Source organism: Triticum dicoccoides, chromosome 4B (genome assembly GCF_002162155.2).
Source record: "Triticum dicoccoides isolate Atlit2015 ecotype Zavitan chromosome 4B, WEW_v2.0, whole genome shotgun sequence".
Classification (NCBI taxonomy): domain Eukaryota; kingdom Viridiplantae; phylum Streptophyta; class Magnoliopsida; order Poales; family Poaceae; genus Triticum; species Triticum dicoccoides.
In genome coordinates this window covers 644,927,636-644,937,846 of record NC_041387.1, presented here as the reverse complement: position 1 = coordinate 644,937,846, position 10,211 = coordinate 644,927,636, and positions in this window count along the sequence as shown.

The window sequence follows — 10,211 nt, the reverse complement described above, 5'->3', positions numbered from 1 at the left end:
ACTTCTTTCTTCCTAAAATTCTTAAATATTCCAAAACTGATAAAAAATGCCATTGGAGTTGTTTTGGAGTCGGTTTACTTACCGTACCACATACCTATTCCTTTTCGGAGTCTAGAACATTCTGGAAAGTGTCCCTTATGTATTCCTCAGGGGTTACGGTTTCAATAATATTAGTTTCAACATTGATAGGATTACCTGAAATATAGTGTTTAATCCTTTGACCGTTTACCACCCTCGGGTTTGTGCCTTCGAAGTTGTTGATTTTTATGGCACCAGAACGATAGACCTCCTCGATAACATAGGGACCCTCCCATTTTGAGAGAAGTTTTCCTACAAAAAATCTTAAACGAGAGTTGAATAATAACACATAATCTCCTACGTTAAACTCACGCTTTTGTATCCTCTTATCATGCCAGCGTTTGACTTTTTCTTTGAAAAGCTTGGCATTCTCATAGGCTTGGGTTCTCCATTCATCAAGTGAGCTAATATCAAATAACCTCTTCTCACCGGCAAGCTTGAAGTCATAATTGAGCTCTTTAATAGCCCAATATGCTTTATGTTCAAGTTCAAGAGGCAAATGACACGCTTTTCCATAAACCATCTTATAAAGAGACATACCCATAGGTTTTTTATGCAGTTCTATAGGCCCATAATGCATCATCAAGTGTTTTGGACCAAATCTTTCTAGATCTATTCACAGTCTTTTGCAAAATTAATTTGAGCTCTCTATTGCTCAACTCTACTTGACCACTAGACTGCGGATGATAAGGAGATGCTATTCTATGATTGACATCATACTTAGCGAGCATCTTACGGAAAGCACCATGGATGAAATGTGAACCACCATCAGTCATAAGATATCTAGGGACTCCAAACCTCGGAAAAATAACTTCTTTAAGCATTTTAATAGAAGTGTTATGATCAGCACTACTAGTTGGAATAGCTTCTACCCACTTAGTAACATAATCAACAGCAACTAGAATATGTGTATAGCCATTAGAGGCAGGAAAAGGTCCCATATAATCAAAGCCCCAAACATCAAACGGTTCAATAACAAGAGAATAATTCGTATGCATTTATTGACGTCTACTAATGTTATCTATTCTTTTACATTCATCACAAGATAAGACAAACTTATGAGCATCTTTGAAGAGAGTAGGCCAATAAAAACCAGATTGTAGTACCTTGTGTGCAGTTCTATCTCCAGCGTGGTGTCCTCCATAAGATTCAAAGTGACACTTACGTAGAATCTGTTCCTGTTCATGCTCAGGCACACAACGTCTAATAACACCATCTACTCCTTCTTTATAAAGGTGTGGATCATCCCAGAAGTAATGTCTTAAATCATAAAAGAACTTTTTCTTTTGCTGGTATGTGAAACTAGGCGGTAAATATTTAGCAACAATGTAATTAGCATAATCAGCATACCAAGGAGCAGTACGAGAAGCATTGACGACCGCTAATTGTTCATCAGGAAAGCTATCATTAATAGGCAGTGGGTCATCAAGAACATTCTCTAACCTAGACACGTTATCTACAACAGGGTTCTCAGCTCCCTTTCAATCAATAATATGCAAGTCAAATTCTTGGAGCAAGAGAACCCATCTAATGAGTCTAGGCTTAGCATCTTTCTTTTCCATAAGATATTTAATAGCAGCATGATCAGTGTGAATAGTAACTTTGGAATCGACAATATAAGGTCTGAACTTATCACATGCAAACACAACTGCTAAGAACTCTTTTTCAGTAGTAGCATAATTTCTCTGGGCAGTATCAAGAGTCTTACTAGAATACTAGATAACATTCAATTTCTTATCGACTCTTTGCCCTAAAACAACACCTACAGCATAATCACTAGCATCGCACATAATTTCAAAAGGTAAATTCCAATCAGGTGGCTGAACAATAGGTACAGTGATCAAAGCTATCTTAAGCACTTCAAACGCTTCTACACAATCATCATCAAAGACAAAAGGAATATCTTTTTGCAATAAATTAGTCAGAGGCCTAGAGATTTTAGAAAAGTCCTTAATGAACCTCCTATAAAAACCGGCATGACCAAGGAAACTTCTTATACCTTTTATGTCCTTGGGACATGGCATCTTTTCAATAGCATCAACTTTGGCTTTATCAACTTCAATACCTCTCTCGGAGATCTTGTGCCCCAAGACAATGCCTTCATTAACCATAAAGTGACACTTTTCCCAATTTAGGACAAGACTAGTGTCTTCACATCTCTGCAAAACTCGATCAAGCTTGCTCAAACAATCATCAAAAGAGGATCCATAGACTAAGAAGTCATCCATGAATACCTCGCAAATCTTTTCACAAAAATTAGAGAATATAGCCATCATGCATCTTTGAAAGGTAGCAGGTGCATTACATAAACCAAAAGGCATACATCTATAAGTAAAAGTACGAAAAGGGCAAGTAAAAGTAGTTTTAGATTGATCCTTCGCTGACACAGGTATCTGAGAGAAACTAGAATAACCATCTAGAAAGCAAAAATGTGTGTGTTTGGATAGCCTTTCTAGCATTTGAACAATAAAAGGTAAAGGGTAATGATCTTTCTTGGTAGCTTTATTTAACTTACGGAAATCAATTACCATCCTATAACCTGTAATAATTCTTTGCGGGATCAATTCATCTTTATCATTAGGAACGACGGTAATACCTCCCTTTTTAGGGACACAATGGACAGGGCTTACCCATTCACTATCAGCAACATGATAAATAATACCTGCCTCAAGGAGCTTCAGTATCTCCTTTCTTACCACTTCCTTCATCTTGGGATTTAATCATCTTTGAGGATCTCTAACTGGTTTGGCATCGTCCTCCAATGTAATTTTGTGTTGACATAACATGGGACTAACGCCGTTAAGATCATCCAGAGTATATCCAATAGCTGCTCGGTGCTTCTTCAGAGTTTTCAATAATCTTTCTTCTTCTTTCTCTGAAAGGTTAGCACTAATAATAACAAGATATATTTCTTTTTCATCAAGATAAGCATACTTAAGATTATCAGGTAATGGTTTGAGTTCAAACACGGGATCACCCTTGGGTGGAGGGGGATCCCCAAGAATTTCAACGGGAAGGTTATGTTTCAGCATAGGTTCCTGTTTAAGGAACACTTCATCTATTTCTTCCCTTTCCTTCATAAACATATCATTTACATGGTCTAGCAAATATTGTTCTAACGGCTCAGTTGGAGGAACAACAATGGAAGCAAGACCAATAATCTCATCCTTGCTAGGTGGTTCCCTTTCACGAGATTGTCTACTAAACCTAGCGAAATTAAACTCATGAGACATACCATCTAGGCCAACAGTGACAATATTCTTTTCACAATTAATCTTAGCACTAGCAGTATTCAAGATGGGTCTACCAAAAATAATGGGACAAAAATCATCTTGTGGGGAACCAAGAACAAGAAAATCAGCAGGGTATTTAACCTTCCCACACAAAACTTCAACATCTCTAGCAATCCCAATAGGCTTAATGGTATCCCTATTAGCAAGCTTAATAGTAACATTAATGTCTTCTAATTCAATGGGTGCAATGTCGTGCATAATTTCTTTATAAAGATCATAAGGTATCTTGTGGGGACCAAGAACAAGAAAATCAGCAGGGTATTTAACCTTCCCACACAAAACTTCAACATCTCTAGCAATCCCAATAGGCTTAATGGTATCCCTATTAGCAAGCTTAATAGTAACATTAATGTCTTCTAATTCAACGGGTGCAATGTCGTGCATAATTTCTTTATAAAGATCATAAGGTATCGCACTAGCACTAGCACCCATATCACATAAGCCATGATAACAATGATCTCCTATTTTAACAGAAATAACATGCATGCCTACGACATGTCTATGTGTCTTAGTATCAGGTCTAGCAATATTAGCAGTCTCACCAAGAAAGAAATAACATGCCCATCTAAGTCCTCATCTAAGAGATCTTTAACCATAGCAATACTAGGTTCAACATTAATTTGCTCAGGAGGTGTATAAGTCCTAGTATTAATCTTACAAACAACAGTCAAAGCTTTAGCATGATCCTTTATCCTAACAGGGAAAGGAGGTTTTTCAACATAAGCAGTAGGAACAATAGGATCACTATAGGTAATAGTCTTTTCTTCGACTGTAATAGGTGCAAATACTTTCACTTCAACAGGAGGATTATATTTAAGCCACTTCTCTTTAGGGAGATCAACGTGAGTAGCAAAAGATTCACAAAAAGTAGCTACTATCTCAGAGTCAAGTCCATACTTAGCGCTAAATCCACGAAAAGCATCGGTATCCATAAAAGATTTAACACAATCGAACTTAGGTGTCATACCTGACTCCTTACCATCGTCAGAACCCCAATCTCCAGAGTTGCGCTTAATTCTTTCCAATAAGTCCCATTTGAAATCAATAGTCTTCAGCATATAAGAACCAGCACAGGAAGTATCGAGCAGGTTGCGATTATCAAGAGAAAGCCGAGCATAAAAATTCTGAATAATCATTTCCGAAGAGAGGTCATGATTGGGGCCTGAATATAACATTGAATTAATCCTCCCCCAAGCTTGAGCGATGCTTTCTCCTTCGCGAGGCCAGAAATTATATATGTAATTACGATCACGATGAACAAGATGCATAGGATAGAACTTCTGGTGAAATTCCAACTTCAATCGCTTATAATTCCAAGATCTCGTATCATCACATAACCTATACCATGTCAATGCATCTCCCTTCAAAGATAAAGGGAAGACCTTCCTTTTGACAACATCATCGGGAATACCTGCAAGCTTAAATAATCCACAAACTTCAACCACAAAGATAAGGTGTAAATCGGGATGCAATGTTCCATCTCCTGCAAATGGATTAGCTAGCAGTTTCTCTATCATACCCGAAGGAATCTCAAAGTAAATATTTTCATAAAGTTCAGTAGGTTGAGGAGCAACTCTTTGCTCTTCTAGTTGGGGTGAAAATACCCCAAACAAGCCCTTCAAAGGATTAGTTTCCATAGTGACAAGTAACAGAAAATTTCATCACACTATATAAATGTTTCCTTACCAAGTTCCACTCACCAAAAGCGCTACACTCCCCGGCAACGGCGCCAGAAAAGAGTCTTGATCACCCACAAGTGTAGAGGATCTATCATAGTCCTTTCGATAAGTAAGAGTGTCGAACCCAACAAGGAGCAGAAGGAAATGATAAGCGGTTTTCAGTAAGGTTTTCTCTGCAAGCACTGAAATTGTAGGTAATAGATAGTTTTGTGATAAGATAAATAGTAATGAGCAACAAGTAAATAAAGTAAATAAATTGCAGCAAGGTGGCCCAATCCTTTATGTAGCAAAGAATAAGCCTGGACAATTTCTAATAATAATGAAGGAGCTCCCGAGGACAAATTGGGAATTATCGTCAAGCTAGTTTTCATCATGTTCATATGATTCGCGTTCGGTACATTGATAATTTGATATGCGGGTGGACCGGAACTTGGGTACTTCCCTAACTTGGACAAGCATCCCAATTATGATTAACCCCTATTTCAAGCATCCGCAACTACAAAAGAAGTATTAAGGTAAACCTAACCACAACATTAGACATATGGATCCATAACAGCCCCTAACGAAGCAACGCATAAACTAGGGTTTAAGCTTCTGTCACTCTAGCAACCCGTCATCTACTTATTACTTCCCCATGCCTTCCTCTAGGCCCAAATAATGGTGAAGTGTCTTGTAGTCGACGTTCACATAAAACCACTAGAGGAAAAGACAACATACATCTCATCAAAATATGGAACAAATACCAAATTCACATGACTACTAATAGCAAGACTTCACCCATGTCCTCAGGAACAAACGTAACTACTCACAAAGCATATTCATGTTCATAATTAGAGGAGTAATAATATGCATAAAGGATCTGAACATATGATCTTCCACCAAGTAAACCAATTAGCATCAACTACAAGGAGTAATCAACACTACTAGCAACCCACAGGTACCAATTTGTGGTTTTGATACAACATTGGATACAAGAGATGAACTAGGGTTTTGAGAGGAGATGGTGCTGGTGAAGATGTTGATGGAGATTGACCCCCTCCCGATGAGAGGATCGTTGGTGATGATTCCCTCCCGGAGGGAATTGTCCCCGGCAGAACAGCTCCGCCAGAGCCCTAGATTGATTCCGCCAAGGTTCTGGCTCGTGGCGGCGGAGTTTCGTCCCGTAATCTTGTGGCGGCGCCCCCCTGTCTCCTGGACAGGGGTGGGCCCCCTGGCCTATTTCTTTCGCTCAGAAATTCTTATAAATTCCAAAAAGTTGTTTCGTGGTGTTTCAGGACTTTTGGAGTTGTGCAGAATAGGTTTCTAACGTTTTCTCCTTCTCCAGCCAGAATTCCAGCTGCCGGCATTCCCCCTCTTCATGGTAAACCTTGTAAAATAAGAGAGAAAAGCCATAAGTATTGATATATAATGTGTAGTAACAACACATAATGCAATAAATATTGATATAAAAGCATGATGCAAAATGGACGTATCATGGTCATACCTTCCTGAGGTCCCGTTGGTGTGCTCTTGGCCACCTCGACACGAAGAAGATTTTTCGGCCACAGGATCGGCCAATTTTTGCATTGGCCAAGCTACGTGGGGGTCTTGTCATCCTCTCCATCGGTTTGTATTGGACGAGGGAAACCCTCGTAGCCCGCTTTCACACTCGCCACGGAGACCCTTAAGGTGTTATCAGGCATCTGCCGGCGGTGGAACAATCGATCCTTGCACTACTAGGGAAAAGGCTAGCAGCAGCGCGGGTTTTAGGTGTATCAGTAGCGCGGGGAGTGGCGCTACTAATAAGGCGCTACAGCTCACACATAGCAGTAGCACGTGGTCACCGGCGCTACTGCTACACAAGTGTAGCAGCAGCGCGGTTAGTGGAAGCTCGCTACTGCTAGTAGCTCTAGCGCGCTTTGCCTGGACGCGCTACTGCTATTGCGGCGCTGCTGCTAACTTCTAACTTTTATACACTCGCTACTGCTAATTTAAGTAGTTTTTTGTTTTTTTCGGCATATTTATTTTGTATTTGAATAGGCTTTATAGAAGAATCTTTAGCACATAGAAATATCATCATGATACACATACAAATGCCTGCGAGACCACAAATGTAATCATAGCATATACGTACAAATAGTCTCATCATAATCATCATCCAACACAAAGTGGTATCTTGTCATCATCTCAAAAATAGCAATACATGCAAGTCTCGAATACTTGCAACTACAACAACGTCATCCATCTAAACAAAGGTATACGCAAGAAGAGCTATCACTATGAGTGAGAGCGGAACTATGCAGTACATGAGGTGGCGGTTACGAGTCCTCTCTCGCGCTAGCGTGAACCTCAAGTAACCAGCTTCTCCTTCTTGTCTGCTTTTGAAGCCTTTATGGCTGGCACCCGTGAACCCATTCACTTGCGCCTGACACTCATGCCACTCATTGTACACCCCCGGAACCTTCCCTTTGTACACGTCATAGCAATTCCATCTCGCCATCAAGAAACTAGGTACCTGTTAGAGATGCATGTTCATGAAGAGGATGTACAATCATATATATGCAACAAAATATACTAGAGCAACACCGAAAAAGAAAGGGTTAGCAACTAGATGCAACATACAATACGCAAATTAATTAACTAGAGGTACGCAGGTCATCGTACGCAAACTAACAAAGTAGCGTTACGCAAGTTCGGCAAGGACCGTGGACATCACAAAGTTTCATCGCTACAAAAAGTATACAAGTTCAACCGACACATATATCATCATCGGCATCATAAATCACTAAAAGTTCCATCCTTCCATATAATCAAGGATGAACCCTAGCTTCTTGAACGGCGTGAGCTCTAGACGTTGCATGCCTATGCGAGTTCGGACGTCAGCTCATGATATAGGGCCATGGTGGAACACCCCCTCCTCATTGACGACTTCTTTCATGATGATCGTCGCAATGTCGCTTTGGATGCGAAAGAAGTCATCTCTAAGTTTATAATCCTCTTCTCCATGAGATTCTAGCCACTTGTGGATATGATCATCATTTCTGCTTCTCATGCGAAGCTTTTGGTGATCCGTGTTGAACTGAATCATGAGATGGATGATGTAGAATCCATCCTTCTTGCTTGGTTTTGGGACATGGATGCAGGAGAAGTTAGTTTTATGCGCGAAACCCATCTTCTTGTTCCTTTGTTTCCTGATCTGCACGTGGCCACCTCTAAAGCTGAAGCCTTGGAGAGCATCATCTAGAATATTCATTATGTGGGTGTAGTCTTTTATCTCGTAGTCTCTGGAAGGGTCAAAATACACGGTGTGGGAGACTTGTGGGTAAAGAATGATAAGGATGGCGCGCCCGTTGCTGCGGGGAAAAGACACCTCAAATTAGTCCCCATATGAGAGAGAAGGAATGATTGAAATGTACGAAAGGGTTGTCCGGAACTGACTTACTTTGGATGATAAGGCACCAGGACAATTTCCCAGTCCTTATTCTGTACCATGAAGTTTTGGAGGTACCCCTAGCAGTTTCATGCTCAAAGTCGCCGAGACTCAAGAAAGACTCGTGCATGTAGTACGGATCCGCCACACAGATTTGTGAGACTTCTTCACTCTTCATGACGGAGCTCATATGTAGCGCAAAAAGGCGGACGATTGTAAAATCAAGCCGCCTTGTTAGAAACATCTCAAAGATATGGTCAAACCGCAAGAAGAACACCTCTGCGGGCCGTGTCTCGACATAGCACTTCCCCTCAGGCACACGAGCCGCGCATGTCGGATATCCTGGATCCTTTGAGGCTAGTAGGCTTTTCTCAGTCGACAACACATGGTCGTGCAGTCTCCTGAGATCCCCTGATAGTGCCTCCAGCAGTTTCAGCGGTAGCATCGGCTCGCCCGTGAGATGGAACATGACCGCACCTTTCACGGGTACACGCTCTTTAGAATGCATCGTCTGGCTGCTATGTGCTCTGGCTTGTTTGGAGGCAGTTATCTTCCCCGATCTCTTCCTCTCCTTTTTCTTGGGCACACCTTCCAGACCCTTCCTTAACCCCTGCCCCAGTGTACCCGGGCTAAGTACTGTACGACCCTCGCGCCCGGCTAGTTGAGCCTGTGTTGAGGCGGTATCTTCAGGCGTGTCCTGTGAGGATTTCATGAAGAGAGACTTTTTGCAATCCCTGCTACGACCCTGCCCGGGCATATCATCCATATCCTCATTAGCAAGCTGATAGCCTGATTCGTCATATGGTTGACTCATCATATCTATGTCACAGTCATACGCGTTTGTATTGAGGTAATCCATAGGGTCGACCTCTGTCTCATCATCCATTCTCTGTTCTACAGGAGAAATTACATCAGCCAGTACTATTGCACCCCTTCATCATGTCGTCCGCCACTCTCACCCGTCACTACAGGAGCTGGTAATTGCGTAGGCGGGGTGGTGGTCTCCGCACATGCTTGTTGATGTGTGGTTATTGGTGTGCTCTCGGCCGGCTCCAGAAGAATAAGATTCTTCGGCCATAGCAGCACCCAACCCTTGCAGCTTCCAATCCGCTGCGGGGTCTCGTCGTCCTCTCCCACATGCTGTACTGGAGGAGGCAAATCCTCGTGCCCCGATTTCGCACTGGTCAAGCTAACCCCGAAGTGCCCAGCGGGGATCAGCTGGTTGTGGAACGTGGGTTGCGAGGGGTCCATTATCATCCCCTTTCCCACGTCCACCTTCTGGCCTTTGATCAAGTAGAGTATGGTGCACGGGGTTTCTTTCGCCTGCAAACACATATGTCTGTGGCGTAAAACAACCGAAAGGCAACAAAAACGGAACATTATATATATATATATACATGTTGGTGCGACATGTAATTACCGTGACGGCGTCGAGCTCAGCCAAAGACGAAGGCCCACCTAGCGCGCCTGAGACTGAGGACGGGCTGCTATGAGCGGGAGCGGCTGCGAGAGGAGGCCCGGTTGCATGAGCAAGTGATGGTGCGATGGTGTTGTTGTTCATGGAGTTGCTCCTGATGAAACTGGGCAACGGGAAATCATGTACCGTCTTGTCTGGATTTTCCTTCGTCCAGTTGATGATAACCGGAACCAAGTTAGTAGCAAAATCATTTCTGTAGGCAGTTACAGCTGCATTGACTTCCTGCTGTAGCAACTCATATTTGTCCTCGGCTGCTTTTTTCGCGTCCTCAGCTG